Raw genomic sequence first — 27,271 nt, 5'->3', positions numbered from 1 at the left:
TCCTGACGTTGGTCTAATGTCCCCACTGTCCCCTGGGGGCTCTTAGAGGCACAGCCTTGTCCCCTGGGGTCCAGCAGGGGCTGACCAATGTCTTCAGGGTGTAGGTCCCGCCTGGCCACTTACACACACTTACACGCATATACCCTCCCTCTCCACCGGCCACAGAGAGGGGAGCCAGGCAGCCAGAGAAATGTCAGGGGCTGGAGGGGCCCCTCCCCTCTGCTTTTAACAGCTCCCTGTTCACTCCCCACTCTCCTCTCCCCACTGGCCTCGGACAGCCTGGTTGTACCTGCACACAGGCTTCCTTCCAGTCCCTCCCCAATAACCTTTTATTCGTCCTTCCCTCCTCACCCCCTCCACCCCACCCCACCCTTTGAGGGACAAGCCAGGAACCAAAGCCTCACAGGAATGGGTGAATGACTTTAGGCTCCTTCAGTAGGGCTGTGTTTCAGTAGGAGCAAGGTTTCCAGAGCTTCACACCTCACACTGAGACAGGAAACTCCTCACCTTCCACTCTGGGCTGCACCGGACCTGTCTTGTGTGGCCAGGCAGGAGTTAATTGTTTTGAGTCAGTGTGAGGGCAGCTTAAACCAAAGCTCACTCCCCTTCCTGCCTCCCCCCAGGTGCCAGAGCCAATGTAGGAGGCCTCTGGGCCCAGTCCCTGGACAGCCCACCTCAGCCCAGAGCCCCCCTCCCAGAGCCCACCGGGGGGATCCACAGGCCTACTCAATGGTCATCCTGAAAAGGCATCAGTCCAGTGTCACAGGCCTTCTTATCATATTCCAGCTATTGCCCCTCCTGCCAGGGACCCCTCTTTCTGCACAATATTCTACTGTTTGGTCAAGCCTTGACTCCCAGTCTTCCAGAGAAGAAACACTGACTACTTTGCCCGTTTCCCTGTCTGGCAATTCTACATATATTTTAAATCCCTTCCATCCTGATTACAAAAGTAATACACATTGTTATACTACTTTTGGAAACTACAGAAAATAGGAATTAGAAAATATAAGCCGCAATTAAAACAGAAGTCAACAGAGGGTGGAGGTCTGGGGTAGGCCACCCCAGCTACCAGAGCTGCGGACGGGTCTGCTTGGCTTGCTATACCCCTGGACTCTCACTGGCCACCCACCAACGTCTTGGACTTGTAAAGAAATGCCCCCGCCCTGGCTGCTCCTTCAGATGCCTGGACCTGGGTCCCCGTGGTACCCGCCTCTGCCCTCACTCAGCACAGGGCCTGCGATTGGAGCGGGGCACCTCCAGCCCTGCAGGAGCAGGACCCAGCCCTGAGGCGCCTACCCACTTTGTGGGGGGAGGGGAGGGGATGGGGACCAAGGCCCTCTGGGAACTAGTTCCCACCCCATCCTGTTCCACAGGCTGCACATTCCATTCTGAGTCAAGCAGGGGGTGGGGACTGGGGGAGGTAAGGCTGAGGGGAGGAGAACAGTCTGGCCTCCTCTGGGGCGAATCCCCCAGGGAGCTCCAGGCCTGGCAGGGATTACAGACCCAAACCACCAGGGGAGAACGGAGCCTGAGTGTTTCTGCCCCATCTGTGGCCCCTTCCCTTCAAGCCCAAACACTGGCACTCTACCTCGGACATGTCCCCAGAAGACACAGAGGAACAAGATGGGGAGTAACACTAAACCCTCCCCCCCAACCTGGCCACAATCCCTAGGGCTGCTTATGGGGCTTTGTGCCAAGGCCATTTAAATGCTAAGGCCACTGATGAGGGGAGGGGAGTCTGTTGTGTGTATCAAGAGAACTGAATTCAGATTTGATGACATGTGTCAGGCTTCCCTGAGTGACCGAATGAGCCTGGGTAATCATGCTATTTAAGAAAAAAGGCGGCAGCTAGAGATACTGTCCCCACTTCTTCCTTTCTCTCCTCTACCCCCCAACACACCCCTCCCCCATAAAAACACCCCTAGCATCATTGGGTACAAAGCTCGGTCCCTGCTGCTCTCCTGTCTTGCCCTCATGTGCACACTCTGAGATGCTGGGCCACATATAGCACATCCTGAGCCATGCCCAGGCCTTGGATTCACCCACTGATGACCTTGGGAGCAGGCAGGGGAAACCCCAGCCACTTCCTCCTCACCTCACAGCCTCTCAGAGTTCTGACCACTGTCACTCTGGACAGAAACCTGCTCCTAGGAGAGCCACAAGGGCCTTCACCATCATAAGGCTTGAGCAGGTCCAGTCTCAGGGGTCTCTGGCTAGGCCCATGGATGTAACAGGCACTCAAGCGGAAGTGAATGCCCCATCCACCCTACTCCACCCCTCTCTTAGGAGGGAATTACCATATCACTGCTTCTTAGAGAAAGTATTTGAATTTTTAAAAGGAACAGAGTCACTCCTGATCAGAGAAGCTGGCAGAGGCTGAAGGTGGCCCTGCTGAGATGGTCTGTAACAAATCTCCTAACTGAGTCTTCCCAAGGAGCTGGAAGGAGGACCAAGGAAGGGGCAGTCACCCAAAGAAGGGGTTCTTTGTCACCCAGCCAAAGAACCCCATCCAGGGCATGCCTTCCTGCTTGGGAGTGGGGAGAGAGGGAGATGACAGGAGATAAGAAAGCAACCCTCCATGGGTCCTGGTCCCCCGCGTGGTGCCAGGCACTGTTACAGCCTTCCTGGCTAACATATCCAGGTTCCAGGAAGAGGACTAGCAAAGGGTGAGGACTGCAGTGAGTTCAGGCAGGAGTGAGCCCTCTTAAGCAAACACAGAGCACAAAAATAATTCCCATTCAGAGCACGATTTACTGTGGGCCTGGCAGGCCTTCCCAGCACAGAGCCCTTTTCAAACACTCAGCTTCACCCCTGAATAAGGCTGGGGAAGGGGGCGTGCAGGCACAGCTGCATTTGAATTCCACTTTTTCCAGTGGCATCAGCTTCCTGGTGACCTACTCAGGGAGCTGCCCAATAGGGGCCAATCTCAAAAGGCACCCCCAGAGAAGAGAAAACCTGTGTAGAATCAGGTGTCAGGCCCTCAAGGACAGGAACACCTAGATCCTCTGGAGGAGCAGGCCTCGCTCAAGCAAACACTTGTCTGGCAACAGCAAACCCAGACCCTTATCATTCATGGAGCACTGCTGCAGACTTGATCAGACGTGAGCCTCCCAAATTCCAAGAGATAAGTATTGCTGTTGCCCCATTTCATAGATGGGGAAATGGAGGCTCAGAGATGTTATGTGATGAACATCTCTCCTGGCTCTAAATCCTTCGTATTGTATCTATCATGTTGCCCTGAATCTGCCAATTATCATAGTAGCAAAATGTTCAGGATGGGGCTCTCCCTATTACGAGGAAAGATGGAAATAAGGATGTGGATAAAACTCAAGACATTTCCAAAGTCAAGGCAGCACTGGAAATTATCTGTCACCATTACTGATCCCAGCATTCCTGACTACAAAATCTGAGCTGGGGGTGGAATGCCCTCTCTAGGCAAGAGCAGTGCATCGTGTTAGGCAACGGTGTGCTAGTGAGACCCACTGGCTCTACCTCCAGAATGATCTCCCATTGGCCCGCCTTATCCAAGTCATCATCTCAACTCAAATCAGCCTCCTAACCAGCCTCTCTTCTTCCATTCCTGCTCCCCTTCAAACTATTCTTTATGTAGTAGCCGGAATGATGTCTCTTTTTCACATCTTTCCCCACTTATAAAAGTAATTCATGACAATTGAAGAAGATTGGAAAAATCAACAGAAGATAAAGGAGAAAAAAAAAAATCCCCCATACATCCAGTGTCCAGAATTAACCTCTGTAAACACTGAGGCAGCCATCGAGGCTTCCATCTATGTAGGTGCGTGATGGACGTGCATGTACATATCATTATCTTTACAAAATTGGTACTATGATAACAGTTTTAGATTTTTTAACAAACTTTTTATTATATACATTTTCCAGGCTTAAGCTATTCTTTTTTAACTATGCTTTCTGGTTTGGGTTTTTTTTTTTTTTTTGCATAGTTGATACATGCACATGGTACTACATTTGGAAAGGACAAAGAATCTACATTGAAAACACCATCTTTCCTTCATCCCATCCCTCAGCCACCATTTCCCTCCCCTGGGGCAACTCTGATTACCAAATAAGCTGGGTTTTTTCTTGTGGACCAAATAATCTCTTAAAATCATAAAGCAGATCACGTCACTCCCCTCCTTAAAACTCTCCAATGGCTTCCCATGGCCCTGGCCGTAAAATCCAGGCTCCTAACCAGGTCCCGTGTGACCAGGCTCTGGCCCTCCTGGCTTCTCCAGTCTCCCTCTCCAGCCCCACTGTTACTGCCAACCCTGTTCTGGCTGCGGGGATTTTTCTTTTGCTGTTCCCTCTGTCTGGAATCCTCTTCCTTCAGGTCTTTGTGCAGCTGGCTCCTTCTCACCCTTCAGGCCTGGACTGAGCTAGTCTCTCTCCAGGGCAGGTTTCACTGGCCTCACCATCTAGGACCTCCCCTGCCTGTCCCCACACATACACTGTCTATCACATCACCGTGTCATATTTCTGAAAATCACACAGGATCTAATATTGTCTTGGTTACTTATTTCAAGTTATTTATTGCCGGTCTCCCCCCTCTAGAAAGAAGGCTCTCTGAAGGCAGGCACACTACCTGTCTTGGTCACCCTTGAAGCCCTGCTGCCTAGCACAGGGCCTGGCACATAATAGGAGCTCAACAAATTTCTGTTAAAGGGATGAATGAGGGTGACTGCAATGCTGGTTCTCATCACTGAGAGCCTACCTGCAGGATCTCCAAGCTCCAAGAACCAATCTCCTGGCCATCCTCTCCCATGACTGGTGATGGGGTTAGAGGGTCAGAGAAGAGAGAGAGAGGAGTCCATTGTCCAAGGCACTGTGGGTGGGCAGCAGCTGCCTGCTCTTCTTCCTCACTGTCACACAGCTTATCCCTTACTTGTGTTGTGCATTTGCAGGGTCCAGAATCAGACAAGAAGCTTGTGACAAACCCAAATTCCTAGTAAACACTCCAACTGCAAGTTGAAAGTTGAAGGTGAAACTTTTGCCCCTTACTTACCCCAAATCCCACATCCAGTCTGCCCAGGCAGCTGGGATATTCCAGGTTCCCAAGTGAGCCCCGGCAGCAGGCAACACAGATGCCACCTATGCCACCTCGGGAGCAGAGCTCCCCCTGGAACATCCTCAGCCCATCCCCTGATTCTTCCCCAGGGCTGCAGACACTGGGGCTCCTGTCAGCCCCAGAGACACAAATGCGCATCCAATCCTGAGCCAGCAGCCCAGGTCAGGACACTCTTGGGGATATGCTTCCTTCCTGGGGCCTGATTTCCACTGAGAACACTACAGTTGGGCCAAGATTTATTTTTAAGAATGAGGAAAAGGAGGGAATAAAATGCCTTTCACAAAAGTTGTAAAGGGAGGGAGGGAGGGAAGGAGAGGAAGGAGAAAAAGAAAAAAAAAACGACTTCACAAGGTGGAACTATGCAAGGAGTAGGAAGGTGCTAAAATCAGGAAAGGGTGGGAAGAAGTGTGAGGTTTCTTCCTTCCCAAAAGTGGACAATTATTATAATTGATTAAATGAGCACAACCCCAAAATGCTCTTCTGGGGTCTGTACAAAGTCAGTTAAGTAATAATGGCAATAACAGGTCACATTTCTCCAGCATTTACTATGTGCCAGGTACTGTTGTATGAGCTTCACTTTCTTAAGACAACCCCACGAAGTGAGTACTGTTCATATTAAACCCATTTTACAGATGAGCAAGCAGATACAGAGCAGTAAGATTAAACTTCTCAAGACCATGTCTCCAGTGGCAGTATCTGGGATCCAACTCCAGAGCCCTGTCTCTTAACGTCTAAGCTAGGCTTACAATGGTCCAACTACCATCCTGGCATTCATACCTTCCAAACCAGTATCCCTCAACTGATCATTAGATGCCAGTTTCAAAGATGTGTGCATTAACTCTGACCATTTTGCATAGGGGAAAATCTAGAAAAGTTAAGGGACTCGCCCAAGCTCACACTGTCCATAGACGGGAAATTAGGACCAAAGTATGCTGAACCCCAGCATCTCGAGCGCCACTCCCCAAGGGCGCACAGTAGAAAGCAGGGTCTCTGGAAACTCCGCCCAGAGCAGCAGCATCTTCTCTTGCTGTCTTTTCGCCAGACCCCTTCAAGCGCCAGCGCAAAGGCGCCCTGTCCGGAAATTCCCAGAGTCAAAGCAAACTTCCCAGGAAAACTCCTCGGCTTCCTCCTAGCCCTTGTCACGGAGGCGGCTGCCAAGAGCGCCGCTGGAGTCCTTGCAGCTGCCGTCGGCCCTCCAGGGCTGGAGGCCGCCGCTCGTGCGCTCGGGGTCCTCCCGGAAAGGTCCAGGGCTGAAGTTCAAAATTCACTTCCCGCCCAGGCCCAGCTCGCGGCTCCGCCCGTGACTCTCCAGCAACCCCCACGTCTCTTGCCCTCCCCAGCTCCAGTTAAGTAATGGAGCACCTCCAGGCTGGAAGACCAGGCGGGCAGATGGGAGAATCCCGCGGGCGATCCCTGCGCGTCTGGGGACTGGAAGCAGCCGGCGCGCACGTGTGTGTGTACATGTACGTGTGTGTGTGTGTGTACGTGTGTGTGTGTGTACGTGTGTGTACGTGTGTGTGTGTGTGTGTGTTTACGCACAGAACGCGCGGGGTGGGAAAACAATGGCGAGCCGCTGGTAACAGAGCGACTAGCCCCCCTTCCCACCTCCGTACCTCCCTACCCCCAGGCACATTTGCTTTTGCACAGAGACAGGGATGAAAAGATTCACCTCCGACATCCAAAGGCAGGAGGTGGAGGGGTGGTAAGAAGAAGGCTAGGGTGGGAAGAGAAAGGGGGGTGAAACTGGAGCAGCCGGAGCAGAAAACAAACAGGATGCAGCGCCCGGCTGGTCCGCTGGGAAGCGAACCTGGAAGGGTGAGAGGGGCTGCGTGGCTGGCCCCCGGCACCCCACACAACCAGGACAGGGGTAGATCTGCGCCTCGGTGCGGGCACCGGAGCCCCAAGCCGGACGCGCACTGGTCGTCTCGGCTTCCCGCTGGGAAATCCTTGAACTGGGCGCACAGACGGGCTGGTGAGAAAGACCTAGTGCCCCCGGCCGGTGGGCGAGAAGCGGCCGTGGCGGGGTGGGGGCACCCCAAGCCCGGCTCCTGTGGTGCGCACACAGAAACAGACACCCACGGCCTTACCAGGCTGCCACCTCTCTCCACAAGGAGCCGGGTCTGCCCGCGAACAGACGCCACCGCCGGAGTAGTGAGGGGTAGGTGGGGGTCCGCTCCTTTTTAAAAAACTTTGCAAAGGATGGAAACTCGCAGAGAAGAGAGCCGGCGTGTGCCCAGAAACGCGAGGTCGCGAGTGTCAAAACTTCGGAGGGCTGGAGAGGGGGGCGCGGCGGCGCGCTCTGGGCACGGAGGGGGCGCACTTACTACTCAGCCGGGCGCTGGGCTCGCGGCTCTCGGCTCCGCGCTCCTGCTACTCCTCCGTCCGGGTCCTCGCGGCTGGCAGCCTGGGCTTCCCGCTCACATGCCCCGGCGACGCTACGAACGGGCGCGCTGGGCTGGGGCGGCTGGGCTGGGAGGAGGCACGCCCCCAGCCGTCGGCCGGGGAGTCGCTCGGGACTCGTGGCGACCCCGGGTCCGCACCCTACTACTGGCCGCCGTCCGGGGCGGAGAGCTCCGTTCCGGCCGGGCGGCGCCCTCCGCCGAGCCAGGTCGCTCTCTGCACTTTGCCCTCTGCCCTCAGCTCGCGGCCGTCTCCCTGCCTTCCGCGGTACTGCTCCCTGACTCGCCGGTTGCTGCGCCGGCCCTCCCGGCTCTCCCGCTCCGCGCTCAGAGCCTCGGCTCGGTCCCAAATCAGGGCCTCGGAGGCTGACCGCTGCGCCCCAGGTTCAGACCCGGACTCGCAGCTCCGGGGCCGGGGTTCCAAGACCCGCACTCATACAGTTAAGTTCCAAGCCGGGACTGGGAGCAGGGCGCTCGTTGCTCGCTGCTGCGAGGCGACTCCACAGCCTCAGAGGAGAAAGAGGGAGGGAGACAGAGAGCGGGCCGGGGGAGGAGGAGGGAGGAGGAGGGAGGAAGGGTGGGGAGATGGAGAAGGAGGGAGGGACAGAGAGTTCCCTCCTCCTCCCTGCAGCCAGGTCCCTCCAGGCATCAACAGCCGGAATCCTCTGTTGGAAAGGAAAGAGCTGAGGTTCCTGGGCGGCGGAGATGGGTGGAAGTGGAGTGAGGGGATGGAAGGAATAGAAGAAAGAGGTGTATTCTGCCCACTCTCACTGCCCAGGTATGAGGTCGTTATAGAGGATCTTCGCTCCTTAGAGCAAGACCCAAGAAGTTGTCAATCCAACTCCCAGTCTCCTAACCCCTCCAGACAGATAACCTGGATTTAGGGTTTCTTAAAAACCGTTTCAGAACCTCCCTTAGGAACCTGATCCCACCTGCAGCTAGACTGCTTCCTGATGTGTCAGACCACTCCCTAGTCCTGTCATTTTGCACTCTCTCAAGTCTTTTATTGTTTTCCCTGACCTGTTCGATATGGCAGGGGGTGGGGGGGTGGGATTCCTTTAAATCAATGTATTTATTAAATGGCTATGCCTGGCCCAAATGAGTGCTGGGGACACCAGGATGAATGAGAAATGCCCTGCCCTTTCTGGAAGGAGACAGGTAGTGAACACATGATTACAGTGAAGTGGAAGAGTGCTGAGATCAGCCAGGCACATGGGGCGTGGAGACCATCGAGAGCACTAGGGTCTGGGACAGAGATCAGAGTCTTCTCGGGAGAGGTGTCATCTGAACTGCATCTTGGAAAGTAGAGCAGATTAAAGGCGTGGCAGTCCCGGATCTGCAAATAACACTGTGCCCACAGTGCAGGTGGCCAGCATCTCAGCAGGTGATGGTCAGCCAGGCTCTAAGACTTCCTGAGGCTTTGGATTTCATCATTCCCCACCACCTTCCTTGGCTAAGTTGTCTTATGCATCTTTTAGGTCTCAGCCCAGATATATACTCTTCCAGAGCCTCTCTTATGGCCAAATCTGCGTCAGGTACCTCACCTATGTATGGGCTCGGGAAGCCCCCCAGTCATAGATAGTATATGGTAACTGTTCATTTGTCTGACTCCCCAGTAAGCACCACAAGGGAAGGGATGTGTCTCTCCGGCTCCCTTGTGTTTAGCCAGGTCTTGGCAAAGAGCAGATCCTTGATAAATATTTGTCAATCAATTGGTTGATTGAAGGGAATCAATCAGTCACTGAGGAATTCTAAGCAGGGCCTCTGATGAGATCAGTCTAACTGAAGGCAGGGAGGCCAGTGACCAGACAATGGCGGTAACCAGGGTAAAAATAATGTGGGCCTGAGCTGGGGGTAAGGAAGATGGAAAGGAAGAAACAGGTGGGGGTAAGGAGGCGAGGGAAATCAACATTAACTCTTCAGAGTCAGGCTTTTGGACGACTGTGGATGAAGCCCTTTCAGAAACTATGAAGCCAGGTACCACCAAGCCCTTCCTCCTCCCAGCCAGCATACCTGTGTTTTCCATATGTCAGGCTGTTTTCTCTGGCCCCTGATCAGCTTCAATGGGCAGTCTCATTATGGATCCCTCCTTGTAGCTATCCTTAGCTGTGGCAAATTGAGACAGGAAGAAAGGAGAGGTGGCAAGTGGGCTTTCCGCTCTCCAATATCCCCGCCCACTATATCTTACTTCATTGGTGTGCACCCTTCCCAATCACTGCCACTTGAATTGGGATCTTTATAGTACCTGCCTACTGTGTCTTAGGCACAGTACTATTTTCATGTATAACATCTATTTGTACCTTATCCCAACTCTGTGAGGGTGGTATCATTATCCCCATTTAGGTAAGAAAAATGAAGCTCAGAGTCATAGCCAGTAAGTGATGGGAGGAAGTGATTTGACTCTGAAGATTCTAGGTCTTTCTATACTACAACACTATTTCCTGGGAACACCAATCAAACTTACACATTTAACCACTCCCTCCTTAAAACACTTCAGGATTCCACACTCTCCTGAATTTCTTCAGACCTCGCTGGTTGCCCTTTCTCAGCCTCCCTTGTTTATATTTATTCCTCCACCGTTGTCTCCAGGTGGGTGTGTCCTGTGGGCTCTCCTGTACCCCATTTTCCTTTCTCTCTACTTTCTCTCCCTGGGTGAAATTTTAACTGTTTCCATTACTTTAAATACAAATGAGGCACTGATGTTTCTCCCAATTTTTTATTTAAGTCTCCAGGACTCCATGTATCCAACCATACACTTGACATTTCTACCCAAGGACTCACAGACATCCTAAACCTAACACGTTCAGAATTGAGCCTATAACCACCCCCCTAAGCCTGTTTTATACCCTGTACCATCTTTCCCATCTCAGCAAATCGTACCACCTACCCAGTGGCTTGAACCTAAAACCTAGGAGTCATCTTTGATTCCTTCTTTCTGATCTAATCTACTTAGTGAGTGCTGTTGATCTGTCTCCAGAAATATATTCCAATCCATCTACTTCTTTGTCTTCACTGTCCCCACCCTAGCCCAGGCCATCGTCATCTCAGCTAGACTACCACAGCCTTGCTGCTTCTGAGAACTGAGACTCCTTGCAGCCACATAATTTAACTAAGGCTGCTTACATTGATGTGACTTTAATATTTGTTCCAGAAATTTCTTGCCCGGGAAGATAAGACTGTAAACCAGTAAGTAACTTCATTATTTGCCTCAGGAACTTCCTGAAAATCAATTTATCTGAACAATAGACTGCTCAAACAGCCCCCTTCTCAGGACAATAGTTTGTTTAACCTGGCAAACCACTAGCTTATCAAACAATTGTTTATTTTTCAAGACCCTCCCCTTGCTGTGTCCTTCAATCCTGAATGGTTATCTCACAAAACTTGCCCAATCCCCATATTAAAGTATCAGCCTTAAACCAGACCTCAAACCCTATAAATATCTCTTTACCTGGAAAGTGCCTCCCCAAACCCTGCCCTTCCCAGAGTGGCTCCATTTCGTTCTCTGCTCTCAACACAAATGTCCTTTCCTTCATCTTTCCTCCTTCCCCACCTACAATCATCCCCTACCCCCATCTCCCACCTTTATTCTTCTAGGCCCCATTTGCCGCCTTCATATCACTTACAACAATTGATATTTAGTTATTTTATCGGTTTTCTGTTTTCTTGTGCTTTTCTGTTTCCACTTTAGACTGTAGGCTCTGTGAGGGAAGAAACTTGTCTGCTCTACTTTCCATTTAATTTCCAGAGCCCATAGGAGATGCTCAAAATAAATTTGCTGAAGGAATGCCTTTGACTGGCTTCAGGGAGTGTGGTCTCCAATCCACTTCGTGTGGTGGCAAACATGCTCCTGAGACACTGGTGGGGGCTGCAGTGTTCGGGGCTGCTGAGGTTCTCCACACTGCTTTAACCTCCAAGGTTAGAGACAAAGTGTAAAATGCAAATGAATGTTGGAGAAGTATACAAGGATTAAATTCACAGAATCTTGTGAATTGCTTTCCTCACTGTTATAGGAGAAGGGCCTGGGAGAGAAGCTCCAGGAGAGGAAGTGAGCTGAGAGCACATGGAAATCCCTGTCTGGCTGCTTTGCCTGAAGCCCTTCCTGTTTCCCCGCAAGACCACCGGCACCTTCCACGGGCCATTTTCTCTGTGCAGCCTAGAGGAGGGAGCTTGTAGCTTGGGTCAGGTCAGGGTAGGCCCAGCCTAGCAGAGCTTGTCTGGGCACCAGCTCTTCCTCCTACTGACCGAGGAAGTGCCTTTCTAGGTCCCTATAGTCAGACATTTGAGTCAGGAGTGAATCAGGAGTATTCACTCAGGTGGGCCTCGGCTTTCAGAGAAGGCACTCCCTTCCAGCTGACGCTGGTGGGCCTCTAACTCAGTTTAACCCAAGTTTTTCCAGAGAGTTGCCCTCAGTATTGATTAGTATGGAAGCCGATCAGGAAGATAACAGGTGGATTCATAGAACGTTTAATTTGCCTATCGGAATCTGAGAATATAAGATCTGGAAGGAATCAGCCTCCCAGAACCATCTCCTCTGGTCCTCTCTTTGTGCACAGAAAGGAGAGGTACCAAGGCTGGTACTTTATACGTATGATCTCCTTTTCTTTTTCTAATTTTTATTTATTTATTTATTTGGCTGCACCAGGTCTTAGTTGTAGCTTGCGGGATCTTCACTGTGGCATGCGGTATCTTCAGTTGTGGCATGAGAACTCTTAGTTGTGGCATGCATATGGGATCTAGTTTCCTGACCAGGGTTTGAACCTGGGCCCCTGCGTTGGAAGCGTGGAGCCTTAGACACTGGACCACCAGGGAAGTCCCACGTGATCTCCTTTAATCTCTCAACAACTCTGTGAAGATGGGAACAGTTCCACTTTACAGATGAGGAAAATAACACTCAGAGAGAGGAAGGGAAGTTTCCAAGACCACATAATGAAGGGGCAAGAGTTGACATTTGAATTCAGGTTTCTGGCCCTCAAATTCATGCTTTTTCTACTATACCACCCTGCTTCACTTCTTATGGGGTCCTTAGACTCTGAACCATACAAACTAACACTTGAGTATTATTTAACAGCCTAGATTCTAGCTTAGACCCTAGAAGTAGAAACAGCTCTTTGCTTCTTACGTGACAGTCAGCCTCCCGTCCCCCAAGTGGAGGACTTTCTCCCAATGAAGGACAGAGGTCTCAACCCATACTACCCCCCGCAACACAATTGCACGTGTGCACACACAGGGACCCCACTCGGTGCGTGTGCTCTTGAGTGCACTAGTGCTGATGACTTGAGTCCTTTACATATACAAACACATGCACACACACACACGCACGTGCGTGCTTCTAAAACATCTTTGCTCTATTCTTCACATGTGTAGCTACTATGGGGAATCGAGCAGGGGGAAGAGGGCTGGAGTAGTCATTCTCACCTCCAGAACTAGCAGGCATTCTCTCTGTAAATTTAATTACTAGTAGTCCTAAATGCTGGGGATAAAAAGCAGGCCACACGTCTCAATGGTCAACTTGGAATGGGTGCAGTGCAAGGACAGCCACCTCCCTCTGAGAGGGCACCTGCCACACACACACACACGCATGCATGCACACACACGCACACACGTGCACGTACACACAATGGTTGTTTTTTTCTTCTCTCTTTCTATTCTTTCCCATCCCTTCCTTCAGAGGGGGGCCATTGGGCCCCACCTGAAAAGGCAGCTGATTGAGGGACGGAGTGAAAGAGGTAAAGAGGGTGTCCGCTTCCCAGAAGCCTGGGCAATTTAGAAAATCCTGCTGCAGCCTCCCCTCCTCACTTCCACCCCACCCCGGGGCTTATACTGCCCCACCCCCACCCCCTAACTTTTTTTTTTAACTCTCTTTCCTGTCTTGAGGAGACCTAGATCTCATCCTGGGAGGGACTGGCAACAATTAACAAAGGCACCATGGAGTAAAGACAATTAACAATCCAGAAAAGAGGGGAAAGAGAGGCTTTGTTCTGGTCTCCATGGCAACGGGGGGGGAGGAGGAAGGAGGAGGAGGAGAAGGGCCATCCAGAGAGGCTGATACTTTCACTTTCCTTTCATCCCTCCCCTCTCCCGCCCCCTTGGGTTTCTGCCGGGGAGACTGAGGGGATTTTGAAGAGAACAGGGCTAGGACAGGCCAAGTCCGCAGGCTGCAGATTCGAGGTGGGTGACTGAGGCTCGTGCCCCAGCTGAGGACTCACTGAGGAATCGAGGCCAGAGGGACAGCCTTGGACCTGAAGCAAAGGCGTCCTCCCTTCCTCCTCCTTCTCTGAAGGGCTTATCTTGTGCTAAGAACTGTACCCAAAGTCTCTGTTCCCGACAGCTCGTGGCCAAAAGAGCTTGGGTGGCTCGTGCTTACTTCCTCATCGGAACACAGTGGAAAGTGGGGCGAGGGGCAGGACTGGCCGCCACAAATTACAGGGCCCACTGCAAAATGACACGTGGCATCTTTGTTTCAAAGTATTAAGAATTCAAGATGGCGATAGCAGCATTAAATCAAGCGCAGGGCATGTATGGCTGCACAGGTTGAAGGCCCTGGAAGCTGGCCCTGTCAGAAGGCAGCCTGGGGGCTGAGCTCTGCCTGCCCGCCCAGTGAATGTGCGTGTTGAGGGGGGAGGGAGAGAACACTCTGGAGCAAGTCTTTCCTTCCTGGATTTCTATTTCCTCATCCATTAAGGAGGAGATTGAACTAGGTGATCTGGGCTAGGTCATCTGTGAGTCAGGGCTTCCTCTTCCCCAAGAGAAGGACTTTCCAGGCTTCTCTCCACTGCACACAGTTCTGAGCTCCACCTCAGAGAGAAACCAAGTACAGAACACTCATTCCTAAGAGTGGGGTGTTCCAGTGCCCAGCTCTCCAAGGCTCCCCTGCTTGGAAAAGGCAGAAGACAATGATGTACAAGCGCCACAACCCAGCTGGAGATCATTGCTGTGGGTTTGCAGGGAATTAGAAGGCACCTTCGATATCACAAGGTGTTTGTAGCCAGAGCAGAAGTGTCTTGGCAGGAGAAGCTAGGCACGCCAGCCCAGCCTTGTGGGTGGGCCTCTCCGTTAGGCACAGGAGACTGGCTGCCAGGACATTTCTTGCTCCCAGCAGCCCTAATGTCTTGAGACAAAATGGGTCAGGGACTCCACAGTCTTATCCTTCTTGGGCTCAGCCTTACTGCCCTGTGGGTTCAAGTGAAATGAAGACTATTAATCAGAAATCCAAATCAAGGAGAAAAAAATTCAGCTCCGTCAGAGGCCCCAAACTAGGCAAAAAGTCAAAGGTTCTGCTCTCTGCTCTTATCTCTCTGCCTGGAGGGTATCCTCCCAGGAACTCCTTTTAGGGATGCTATTATGGGCCCTTCCCCAGATTCCTATATCCTAGCTCTTAATACTTCAGAATGTGACATATTTGGAGACAGGGTCTTTACAGAGGCAATTAAGTTAAACTGGAGTAATTAGGGTGAGCCCTAAGCCAATAGGACTGTTGTCTTTATAAGAAGAGGAAATTTGCATGCAGACACACACAGAGGAAAGACAAGGAGAAGATGGCCACCTCCAAGCCAGGGAGAGAGGGCTGAGACAGATCCTTCCCTTGTGGCCCTCAGAAGGAACCAACTCTGCCAACACCTTGATTGTGGACTTCTAGGCTCCAGAACTGTGAGAAAATAAACTTCTGCTGTTTAAGCCACCCACTCTGTGGCACTTTGTTAGACCAGCCCTAGCAAGTAACCATGGGTGCTTAGGGGTTGGGAGGTCTGCACAACCTTGAGGCTGCCTGGACTCAGAGAATGTGTCTGCATGAAGGGGAAGGCTTTTGCACTTGCATTGCAGCACTATTTTAACTTGAAACAAAACTGAGCTATTACTCTCTTCCCTCATAGACCAGTCTTTTAAATGTTTTATTTCTTTTGGTATCGGTTTAACACATTTTATTGTTTTTAATCCCTTTAGTCTTTTATTTTTCTGGTTTTAATGATTTTACTTATCTCAGTCATTTTTAATCTCTGTTTTTTCTTTCTTCTAGATATTTTATACTCTTTTATCTCATCTTATCTTCTAGATTTATTGTTATTGTATTATCTTTTTATTTTCCATCTACTATTTCTAACCTTTGCCTTACCGTGTCTTTGTTCCATCTTTTAATTTCTTTTTAGTTTATTTGGTTTGTTTTTAGTTCATATTATCACTTTGCCTGCTGCCTTTTTGTAGAACTGGTCTTACCATCTTTTTATTTCTTCTTAGTTTATCTTTTTATTGACTGTTGTATTATCTTCCATATTTTACTGTTTTCAATTCTCTCAGCTTATTAAATGCCGAGGCTGGAAACACAGCCCTCAGGGGAGAGCTGGGATGCTAACCCAGCCCCCAAGCTGAGGAGGCTGGAGGCTGTACCTCCTTGAGCTGACCCTCCCAGCAATTCCCAATAGATGCCCAGTTTGCTGCAAAGCTGGCTCCTCCCATCTATAAGAATTAATTTGTGTAATATAAGAGACCTTGGGATAAAATTCTCCCCGGAAGATATCAGGTTTGCTTATAGTAATAGCACATTAGAACTGTTGGAAGAGCCTAGCTTTCTCACATCATATGCCATCAGACTGCACTGCATCATCTAACACTTAAGCATCACTAGATGTTAGACCAAGGCTGTAAAGAAACCACACTATTTGTAAGGGTGGCTGTGGTGGGTAGGAATTTCACTTCGGGAAGGAATCCCAGCATAACTCCTCAGGTTTAATTTTGACAAGAAACCAAGTTCTCTGGATCCTTGCAACAAAAGTCCTTGGGAAGAGGCACAGTGGAGGGTCTTCTGAAATCCTTACATCTTAGCTGTCTCTCATTCATTCATATATTTGATAAATATTGAGAACCTACTATGTGCATGAACTGTGTGCTAGGCAATGATGACAAAGTGAAGAGCAAAAAGAGCTAGTCTCCTTGCCATCATAAAGTTTATAGTCTAATAAAAGTATCTTTACCTATGACTAATCTGATTTGCCCTCCTTCCATGCAAGATTAAAAGAGGTTATTGTGTCGGAGACTGCTAGTTTTCCCACAAGATGTTTTTCTCTTCTAGAATAATACAAGTTTTTGCTGAGAAACTGACTGCCAATCAAAAGGCTGCATTTCCTCATCTCCCTTGCAGCTAAACATGGCCACGTGCCTAGGTTCTGCCCTATAGGACCTAAGCAGAAGTGATAATACAACTTCCTGGCTGCCCTATAGTAAATTAATACGTGCAACTCTCTGGTCATGTCCTTAACAAGAAAGGAAGTAATCTGCCCATTCTTTCTCCCTTATGGTGGCAGGAGCTGTACTAGGTATCTCAGACCATGAGATGGGGCATTAAAAAAGGAGTCTGGGTCTCTGATACTACAGAGCCCCTATGAAGCTCTGTACAGCTTATTTTTGGAAAATTACAGGAGAGACTAATAAACCGAGACACTATGACACTGGCCTTTGTTACAGTAGCTGAATCGGTTCTCTTTAGCATGTAGGTCGCCTCCAAAACTTTCCCTTCTTTTGAGGTGAGCCTGGAATCATGTCCTTCTGAGAAGTTTCAGAGAAGAGTTAGATATATCCCTGCTGGGTTGCTCCTGTAGGCAAGAAAGAGAACATTTCCTTGTCACCAGGGTGCATGAGGGTGGATGAGCTGCCACATTTCATGACTGTACAAGCCTCCTCGCTGCGTCCTGTTTTCTTGAGTCCTGGAAAAGTAAGCTAGGTCTTAGCTCTTGTTCCCACTTTAAAAATCCTTTTCATGAAAAAACTATGCAAACAGAAGAACCTATTCTGTTAAAAACTATCTTTCATCAAAGGAATCTACACCAATGACCATACTGACCCCACCCCTCCACCAGCAATGTGATTCCTCTCCAAATTTTCTATTGTTGGCTTAGAACTCCAAGTTGGCCCTGAAAATGGTTACTTTCATGCTCCCCAGTCACACTTTCAGTTACTTCTTCAGCTGTTGGAGCTCCCTGCCATCAGCCCGGCCCCTCTGCAAACAGAGGCTGCTGTGAAAGCCTGCAGGTTCTTCCACCACTGAAAGCTCAGTAGAATCCTAACACTGTGAATTTAGTCTTGCTTCTACCCAATCAAGTGACAGTAAACCCTTGTATTTGTCTGCTCAGGCTACTGTAACAAGATGCTGTAGACTGGGTGGCCTAAACAACAGAAATTCATTCCTCACAATTCTGGAGGCTAGAAGTCCAAGATCTAGGTGCCAGCTGATTGAATTCCTGATGAGAACTCTCTTCCTGGCCTGTAAGCTGCTGACTTCTCCCTGTATTTGTACTTGGTGAAGAGAGAGAGCTTTCATTTCTCTTCTCTTCCTCTTCTTATAAGAACACTAATTCCCATCATGGAGGCCTACCCTCATGATCTCATCTAGACCTAATTACCTCCCAAAGGTCTCACATCCAAATCACACTGGGGGGTTAGAGCTTCAACATGTGTGTTCTGGGGGGACACAAACATTCAGTCCATAATACCCCTCATCCCCACTCCTTTCTGTCTTCAGTCCTTAAAATAAATAGAGTCATAATCCTGTATAATTCTAAACTATCAAAGGATAATAGTTACATCCTTCCAGAAGATTCCTTGAAGTTTCCTCCTAATATCTAAAGTAGTTCTCCCAGCACGGGGCTGGATAGGTTTCTCAGTAAAAACTCCTATTACTTTTTTTTTCCTTCCAGTTTTATTGAGATACAATTGACATACAGCACTTATAAGTTTACAGTGTACAGCATAATGATTTGACTTACATATGTCATGAAAGGATTACCACAAAATTTATTGAACATCCATCATCTCATATAGATACAAAATTAAACAAAAAAACTTTTTTTTCTTGTGATGAGAACTCTTAGGATTTACTCTCAAGAATTTCATATATAACATACAGCAGTGTGGGTTGTATTTATCATGCTGTATATTATATCCCTCGTACTTATTTGTCTTATAAGTGGAAGTTCGCACCATTTGACCAGTTTCATCCAGTTCCCCCTCCAGCCACCCCTGCCTCTGGTAACCACAAATCTGTTCTCTTTTTCTATGAATTTGTTTGCTTTTTAAAAAAATTTTTATTGGAGTATAGTTTATTTACAATGTTGTGTTAGATTCAGGTGTACAGCAAACTGAATCAGTTATACATATACATATACCCATTCTTTTTTTAGATTCTTTTCCCTTATAGGCCATTGCAGAATATTGAGTTGTGTTGCCTGTGCTATATAGTAGGTTCTTATTAGTTATCTATTTTATATATAGTAGTGTATATATGTCAATCCCAATCTCCCAATTTATCCCTCTGCCCTGGCCTTTTTTTTTTTGAAGTATAATTGACCTTCAACACTATGTTAGTTCCTGTAACACAACATAGCATAGTGATTTAGTATTTCTATACATTTCAAAATTATCACCACGATAAGTCTAGTTATGATATGTCACTATAACAAAGGTAATACATAGTTATGTACTATATTCCCCATACTGTACATAGCAATATATATATATGATTATTTTAAGTTGCTGATCTCTTAAATTCAAACACACTTTAACAACCCTCCATTTTTACTCCTCCCACCCCCATCACATTTAATGTTTTTTTTGTTTTTTTGTTTTTTTTTTTGGCGGTCCGCGGGCCTCTCTCTGTTGTGGCCTCTCCTGTTGTGGAGCACAGGCTCCGGACACGCAGGCTCAGCGGCCATGGCTCACGGGCCCAGCCGCTCTGCGACATGTGGGATCTTCCCGGACCAGGGCATGAACCCGCGTCCCCTGCATTGGCAGGCGGACTCTCAACCACTGCGCCACCAGGGAAGCCCACATTTAATGTTTTTGACATGATATTTTACATCTTTTTGTTTTGTGTATCCCTTAACTACTTATTGTGGATATAGCTGATTTTACTGTTTTTGTCTTTTAACTTTCCTACTAGCTTTATACATGGTTGATTTATACTACCTTTACTGTATATTAGCCTTTACCAACGAGATTGTTCCATTTGTAACTTTCATGTTTCTCATGGCCTTTTCTTTTTTGGTTAGAGGGGTCCCTTTAACATTTCTTGTGAAGCTGATTTGGTGGTGCTGAACTTTTAGCTTTTGCTTGTCTGTAAAACTTTTGATCTCTCCGTCAAATCTGAATGAAAGTCCTGCCCGGTAGACCATTCTTGGTTGTAGGTTTTTCCCTTTCATCACTTTAAATATATCCTACCACTCCCTTCTGACCTGCAGAGATTCTGCTGAAAAGTCATCTGATAGTCTCCCTTGTATGTAACTTGTTGCTTTTCTCTTGCCACTTTTAATATTTTATCTTTAATTTTTTTTTCATTTTTAATTACAGTGTGTCTTGGTGTGGTCCTCTTTGGGCTGATCCTATTTGGGACACTCTGTGCTTCCTGGACCTGGATGTTTCATTTCCCAGATTAGGGAAGTTTTCAGCTATTATGTCTTCAGATATGCTCTCTGTCCCTTTCTGCCTCTCTTCTCCTTCTGGGACCTCTGTAATGTGAATATTAGTGTGCATGATATTGTCCCAGAGGCCTCCTAAACTGTCCTCATCTCTTTTTATTCCTTTTTTTCATTTTCCTGTTCAGCTTCAGTGATTTCCACTTACTGTGTCTTCCAGCTTGCTGATCTGTTCCTCTGTATCATTTAATCTACTGTTGATTCCTTTTAGTGTATTTTAAATTTCATTTATTGTATTCTTCATCTCTGTTTGGTTCTTTTTTGTATTTTCTAACTCAGTTAAAAACTTCTAACTTCTCACTCTGTTCATCCATTCTTCTCCCAAGTTCTTTGAACATCTTTGCAGTCATTACCTCAAACTCTCTGTTGAGTAGATTGCCTATTTCCACTTCACTTAGTTCTTCTTCTGGGATTTTACCTTGTTCTTTCATTTGGAAGATATTCCTGTCACCTCATTTTGCCTAATTTGCTATTTTTATTTCTATGTAACTGGTAGGTTGGTTACATTTCCCAACCTTGGAGAAATGGCCTTTTGAAGATCCTATACGTTCCAGCAGTGCTCTCCCTTGTGATCATCAGAGCTATATGTTCTAGGGGTGCCCTATATTTGGGCTGCATAGGTCCTCCTCTGGTGGCAGGCTGACTACTGTGGGCAGTCTGGTAGGCATGGCTGGCCCCTGGTCTGGTTGGTTGCCAGGGCTGAGTCACAAGGGTGCTGGCTACAAGGCCCTGAAGGATCTTGGGGCTAGTGCTGGCCCAGTGGTGGGTAGAGCTGGGTTCTGCAGTGGGTGGTTGTGAGTCTGAGGGTCCCAGATCTAGTGTCAACCTGCTGGTGGGAAGGGCCAGTTCCTGACGTGGCTGGCTGCAGGGTCTGGGGTGTTGGCCTGCTGGTGAGTGGGGCTGGATCCTGGGACAGCTGGCTGAGGGGTCCAAGGTGTCTCGGAGCTGGTATGGGCCTACTGGTGGGTGGGGCTGGGGCCCAGGGGGTCCTGGGGTTGGTGCTAGCTTGCTTGTGGGTGGGCTGTGTCCTGGTTTGGGAGGTTGCAAGGCTATGGTAGTCCTAGGGCTGGTTTCTGCTGTCGGCAGGTGGGGCCAGGGTCCATGGGATCCCAGGGCTGGTGCCTGCCCATTGATGAGTGAGGCCAGGTCCTGGGGCTAGTGCTGGCCCACTGGTGGGCAGAGCTGTGTCCTGGCTGCAGGACCCTACGGGTCCCGGGGCTAGTGCCAGTGAACTGGTGTGTGGTGCTGGGTCCTGGGCCCTCTGTTGCACAGGCCCAGGTTCCAGGGCCGCTATGGGCTCAAGGAGTCTTAAGGCAGCAGGCCTGCTGGTGGGTGGGGCTGAGACTCTGCCCAGCTAGTTACATGGCCTAAGGCATCCCGGTCCTGGGTCCCACAGGCTGGTGGGCAGGTTTGGGTCCCAGCCCTAACAGGCTAGAGGGAGGACTCAAAAGTGGCACTTACCAGCGCCAGGGTCCTCATGGTAGAACAAACTCCCCGAAATGGCTACTGCCAGTGTCTTTGTCCTCAGGTTGAGCTCCAGTTTCCTCCTGCCTCTCCGGGAGGCTCTCCAAGATCAGCAGGTGGGTCTGACCCAGGTTCCTTTCAAATTACTGCTCTGCCCTGGGTCTCAGAGCATGTGAGGTTTTGTGTGTGCCCTTTAAGAGTGGAGTTTCTATTTCCCACAGCCCCCTGGCTCTCCCCTGAAATGAGTCCTGTTGGCCTTCAGTGCCATACATTCTGGAGGCTCATCTTCCTGGTGCAGGACTCCCAGGCTGGGGAGCCTGCTATGGGGCTCTGATCACTCACTCCTCAGGGAGAACCTCTGCAATTGTGATTATCCTCCTGTTTGTGAGTTGCCCACCCGGGGGTATGGGTCTGGACTATACCACATCACTGCCCTCCTTATCCATCTTGTTGTGGTTCCTTCTTTGTATCTTTAGTTGCAGAAGCTGTTTTCTGGTAGTCTTCCAGTCTTTCTCATCAATAGTTGCTCTGTAAATAGGTGTAATTTTGGTGTCCCTGTGGGAGGAGGTGAGCTCAGGGTCTTTCTGCTCCTCCATCTTGGCCCTAAACTCCTATTACTTTTTATTTTAGGATGTAACTAGATCTATGAAATAATTTCATTTCTAAGAATTAGGTCCTTTTTTGCAGTTCTATGTGGAAAATGAGGCAAAGGTGAATTGGCCATTTCAATCTCAATGTCACTAAGCTTCTAGATTCTTCAAATTGTAGTCAGTCTGTGAGGATATCTGTGGTAGTAAGTCTCCAAGATGGATTCCCAGTGATGCCCACCTCTAGGTGTGCATGCCCTTGCCCTGCTGTAATCCCTTTCCACTGAGTGTGAGCTGGACTTAGTGACTCATTTCTGATGAACAGAATACGGTAGAAGTGACAATATGTGATTCGGAGACCAGGTCATAAAAGGCAGATTGGCGTTTGGATCATTCACTCTGAGAGAAGTCACCTGCCATGTCAAGCAGCCTTGTGGAAAGGCCCATGTGGTAAGGCACTCAGGCCTCCTGCCCACGGCCATGTGAGTGAGCTTGGAAGCAGACACTCCAGCCCCAGTCAAGTCTTCAGAGACTGCAGCCCTGGCTGATAACTTCCCAAGAGACCTCCTAAGAGAATCTGAGCCAGAATCACTCAGCTAAGCACACCTGGATTCCTGTAGATTCGCAGAGCTCTTTTTGGAGTGAAGAAGAGTTATTTTGACTGGTGAATCCATTTAAAATGTCTTATCTGAAGCCTTTACTGGCCACCCTTATCTTCACACCAGCCATCCATGGCACCCTGAGAACACCTCTGTTATGGTACTTGGCACTGCATTGTAATTGTCTGATTACTTCTATCTCCATCATTAGGCTGGGAGATTTTTTCAAGGCAGAGACTGTGACTTATTCAACTTGTTCTTAGAACAGAGCAGTCTCTGACCCATAGTACAAGATCAACAAATATGTCTTACATGAATGAATAAGAATATATTAATGAAGGAAGGAATAAATAAAGGAATAAATGAGTTGGCCTTGGAAAAAAACTAAGTAGCCTGAGGAAAATTCCTTCCCCCTCAGATTTCTGTTCACCTATCAAATGAAGGGATTGGACAAGTTTATGACTAAGATCCCTTTCCATTCAGACCTTCCATGATTCATGATTGAAGATGAGAGTGGGAACCTATGCCTTCTATGACCTTCAAAAAGCAATGTTGGGAAGAAAATAATAAAGATAAGAGTGGAAATCAGTGAAATAGGAAACAGACCAACAATGAAGAAAATCAATGAAAGTAAAGGCTGGTTCTTTGAAAAGATCAGTAAAATCGATAAACTTCTAGCTAGACTGATCAACAACAAAAGAGGAAAGACACAAATTACCAACATCAGGATGAAAAGGAGGGAGCATCACTTCAAATCCTGTAGACATTAAAAGGATAAGAAGGGAGTATTATTAACAACTTTTTAGAATAAATTTGGCAACTTACATGAAATGAACAAATTACTTGAAATACACATTAGAGAAACTGGCCCAAGAAGAAATAGAATATCTGAATAGCCTTCTATCTATTAAAGACTTGAGTTCATAATTTTTTGAAAAACTTGCAAAACTTTATCAATGATTTGAGGATGAAATAATACTAATAATACATTAATTGTTTCAGAAAGCAGAGGAAGAAGGAACATTTCCCAACTCATATTATGAGTCCAGAGTTACACTGATGCCACAACCAAAGATATTACAAGGAAAGAAAACTACAGAGTAATATCCCTTGAACATAGACACAAAGCCTTAACAAAATCTTTGCAAATAGGGCTTCCCTGGTGGCTCAGTGGTTAAGAATCTGCCTGCCAAAGTAGGGGACACGGGTTTGAGCCCTGGTCCAGGAAGATGCCACATGCTGCAGAACAACTAAGCCCATGCACCACAGCTACTGAGCCTGCGCTCTAGAGCCCGCGAACCACAACTACTGAGCCCACGAACCACAACTACTGAGCTTGTGTGCCACTACTACTGACATCTGCGTGCCTAGAGCCCAAGCTCTGCAACAAGAGAAGCCACCATGATGAGAAGGCTGCGCACCGCAGCAAAGAGTGGCCCACACACACTGCAACTAGAGAAAGCCTGTGTGCAGCAACAAAGACCCAATGCAGCCAAAAATAAATAAATAAATATATTTTTTTTAAATTACCTTTAAAAAAATAAATGAGATATGCAATGTTCATGGATGGAAGGCTCAATATTGTTAAAATGTTAATGCTCCCAAAACTGACCTATAGATTCAATGCAATCCCAATCATAATCACTGCTATGGACTGAATTTGTGTCTCCCCCTCTCCAAATTCACATGTTGAAATCCTAATCCCAATGATTGCATTAGGTGTGAGACCTTTGGGTGATGATTAGGTCATGAGGGCAGAGTCCTCACTAAATGAATTAGTGCCCTTATAAAAAGTCCCCAGAGAGAACCCTTGCCCCTTCTGCTATGTCAGGACACAGTAAGAAAAGATGGCCATCTATGAACCAGGAAGCAGGCTGTCACCAGACACTGAATCTGCTAGTCCCTTTATCTTGGACTGCCCAGCTTCCAGAACTGAGAAATAAATTTCTGTTGTTTAAGCCTACGGTAAGTCTATGGTATTCTGTTATAGCAGCCCCAGGGACTAAGATAATCACCCAGTAATTTTTGCAGAAATTGACAAGCTTATTCTAAAATTTACATGGAAATTCAAAGGACCTAGAACATCCAAAACTATCTTGAAAAAGAAGAGCAAAGTAGGACTTGACTTCAACACATACTCTAAAGCTATAGTCATGGAGTCAGTGTGGTGTTGGTGTAAGGATGGGCAGTGAAACAGACCAGAGAGTCCATAAATAGACCTACACATGTTTTGTCAATTGATTTTGACAAGGGTGCCACAGTAATTAATGAATTTATTTATTTATTTATTTTCCCATGACTTTTAATATGATGCTAAGCCTATTTTTTAAAATATTTATTTATTTATTTGGTTGTGCCAGGTCTTAGTTGCAGCAGGTGGGCTCCTTAGTTGCAGCATGCGGGCTCCTTGGTGCCACAGTAATTTAAAGAGGAAAGGATATCTTTTCAACAAATGAAGCTAGAACAACTGCATAGTCTTATGGAAAAAAATATACCTTGACCACAACCTGATAACACATACAAAAGTAAACTAGAAATGGATCATAGACCTAAACATAAAAGCAAAAATAATAAAATTCTAAAAGAAAACATTGGAGAAAATCTTTGTTACCTTGGAGTTATTAAAGATTTCTAAGGACACCAAAAAAGAAACAATAAATTTGACTCCATTGAAATTGGAGACTTCTGCTCTTCAAAGGACATTTTGGGAAAACAATAAAGGAAGTCACAGTCCACAGCCTGGGAAAAAGTATTTGCAATACATGTATCTGCCAAAGGACTTGTGTTCAGAATATATAAAGAACTCTTATGTTTCAATAATAAGGCAAACAACCCAATTTTTTAAAAATGGACAAAATACTTGAATAATAACTTCACTGAAGAAAATCTGTGAATGGCCAATAAGGCATATTCAACATCTTTAGTTATCAAGGAAATGCAAATGAAAACTGCAACAAGATTTTATTACACTCCTATTGGAATGGCTAAAAGAAAAAAGATGGACAATGCAAAGTGTGAGCAAGGACGCAGAGCAACCGGAACATTCATATATTGTTGATGGGTGCATAAAATGCACCACTTTGGAAAGATTTTGATGATTTCTTATAAAATTAGCATACACTTAGCATATGACCCCAAAATTCCCCTACTAGATATATACCCAAGAGAAATGAAAATATATACCCACAAAGACTTTTTTTTTAATATAAATTTATTTATTTATTTTTGGCTGCGTTGGGTCTTTGTTACTGTGCATGGGCTTTCTCCAGTTGTGCAAGCGGGGACTACTCTTCATTGCGGTGCATGGGCTTCACATTGTGGTGGCTTCTCTTGTTGCAGAGCACGGACTCTAGGCACGCAGGCTTCAGTAGTTGTGGCTCACGGGCTCTAGAGTGCAGGCTCAGTAGTTGTGGCGCACGGGCTCAGTTGTTCTGCGGCATGTGAGATCTTCCCAGACCAAGGCTCGAACCCATATCCCCTGCATTGGCAGGCGGATTCTTAACCACTGCACCACCAGGGAAGCCCCACAAAGACTTTTGTACTAATGTTGAAGGAAGTTTTATTCATAACAGCCCCAAAGTGGAAATAATCCAGATGTCCATGAACAAGTATAAAGAAAGATACTGTGGTGAAGTCACACAATAGAATACTACTCAGGAATGAAAAGAAAAACTACAGGTTCATGCAACAACTGGGGGAAGCCAGACACAAGTGTCCATGCTCCATGGTTCCATTTATTCGAAAATCTTGAATTTGCAAAGCTAGTCTATGGTGACAGAAAACCGATCAGTGGTTGCCTGGGGCCAGTGGTTGGAGGGAACATTTTGGGGACGATGGAAATGTTCTATATCTTGATTGTGGTGGTGGTTACATAGGTTTAAAAATTTGTCAAAACTTATCGAACTATACATCTAAAAATGGTATGTTTTATTTTAAGTAAATTACACCTCAATAAAGTTAATTTAAAAAGAAAAAACGGCAAAAAATAAGTAAATAAAAAGAAAAAAAGGCAACGTTGGCCACATCCTACATTGAAGGAGTAGAGTTTGAGGTTGGTTTCAGTCTCTGTCTTCCCATCTCCCTTCAGCATCCCCCCTTTACCAACATCTTTTCCCCAAAGCCATCCCACAGCAGGGGCTCCTTTCTCTGGGAAAGGTCTCTTTCCCAGCATGTCCTCCCCACCTGCCACCCCCAGCCAGACCTTTCTTCACCAGCCTCCACAATCCAGAACCTCCTGTACCCCTGACCAGCTGGCTTTAAGGATAAGCTGTCTGTGTTTTCCCAGGTAAGGGCTTGAGGTCAAAGCTGACCAGTCTTAGCAAATTGTGTTCAGCTGATGCAGAGTTGGCCCTCGACTAAACACATCAGCCTCACCAGCTCTCACTGGGTCTTGACAAGGGTGAGAGACTGCACACAGACTCTCTGGCACCTCTGCCTCCAGACCTCCACACTTATCCTGTGGACCACAGGCCCAGGCTCTCTGGCCTGTACATGAAGTTCCTGGCCTAGGCTTCTTGGTCTCTTCTCCACCGGAGTCTCATCCTCTTTTCGGATCCTAGCTCCTTCTGTCCCAGGTCCTCTCCTGCCCCTAAGACGTCATTCCACCTAGGAAATCCCAGAGAGAACTGTTTAAAAGAAAGAAATCCAGATTGGCGGTGATTGTGGCTTAGGGCCCCACCCATGA

At 47.6% G+C, this 27,271-nt stretch overlaps 2 protein-coding genes and 1 pseudogene across 5 annotated transcripts in view; 1 reads left to right on the top strand and 2 right to left on the bottom strand.

Moving 5' to 3' along the window:
* The window catches only part of SOX13 (SRY-box transcription factor 13), a 44,739-nt gene extending 36,753 nt beyond the window's left edge, over nt 1-7,986 (bottom strand). For all 3 annotated transcript variants that reach the window (XM_060289371.1, XM_060289400.1, XM_030872723.2), the window contains exon 1: nt 7,405-7,986. The gene's annotated coding sequence lies outside the window, so the exon portion shown is untranslated. The remainder of the gene's footprint in view (nt 1-7,404) is intronic.
* LOC115861685 (small ribosomal subunit protein uS19-like) overlaps nt 7,502-27,271 on the top strand; it is a 149,660-nt pseudogene continuing 129,890 nt past the window's right edge.
* The window catches only part of SNRPE (small nuclear ribonucleoprotein polypeptide E), a 140,010-nt gene continuing 138,722 nt past the window's right edge, over nt 25,984-27,271 (bottom strand). For both annotated transcript variants that reach the window (XR_009560072.1, XR_009560073.1), the window contains one exon: nt 25,984-27,192. The gene's annotated coding sequence lies outside the window, so the exon portion shown is untranslated. The remainder of the gene's footprint in view (nt 27,193-27,271) is intronic.

This window comes from Globicephala melas, chromosome 1 (assembly GCF_963455315.2).
Source record: "Globicephala melas chromosome 1, mGloMel1.2, whole genome shotgun sequence".
Lineage (NCBI taxonomy): Eukaryota > Metazoa > Chordata > Mammalia > Artiodactyla > Delphinidae > Globicephala > Globicephala melas.
This window is presented reverse-complemented; position numbering and strand designations above follow the sequence as displayed.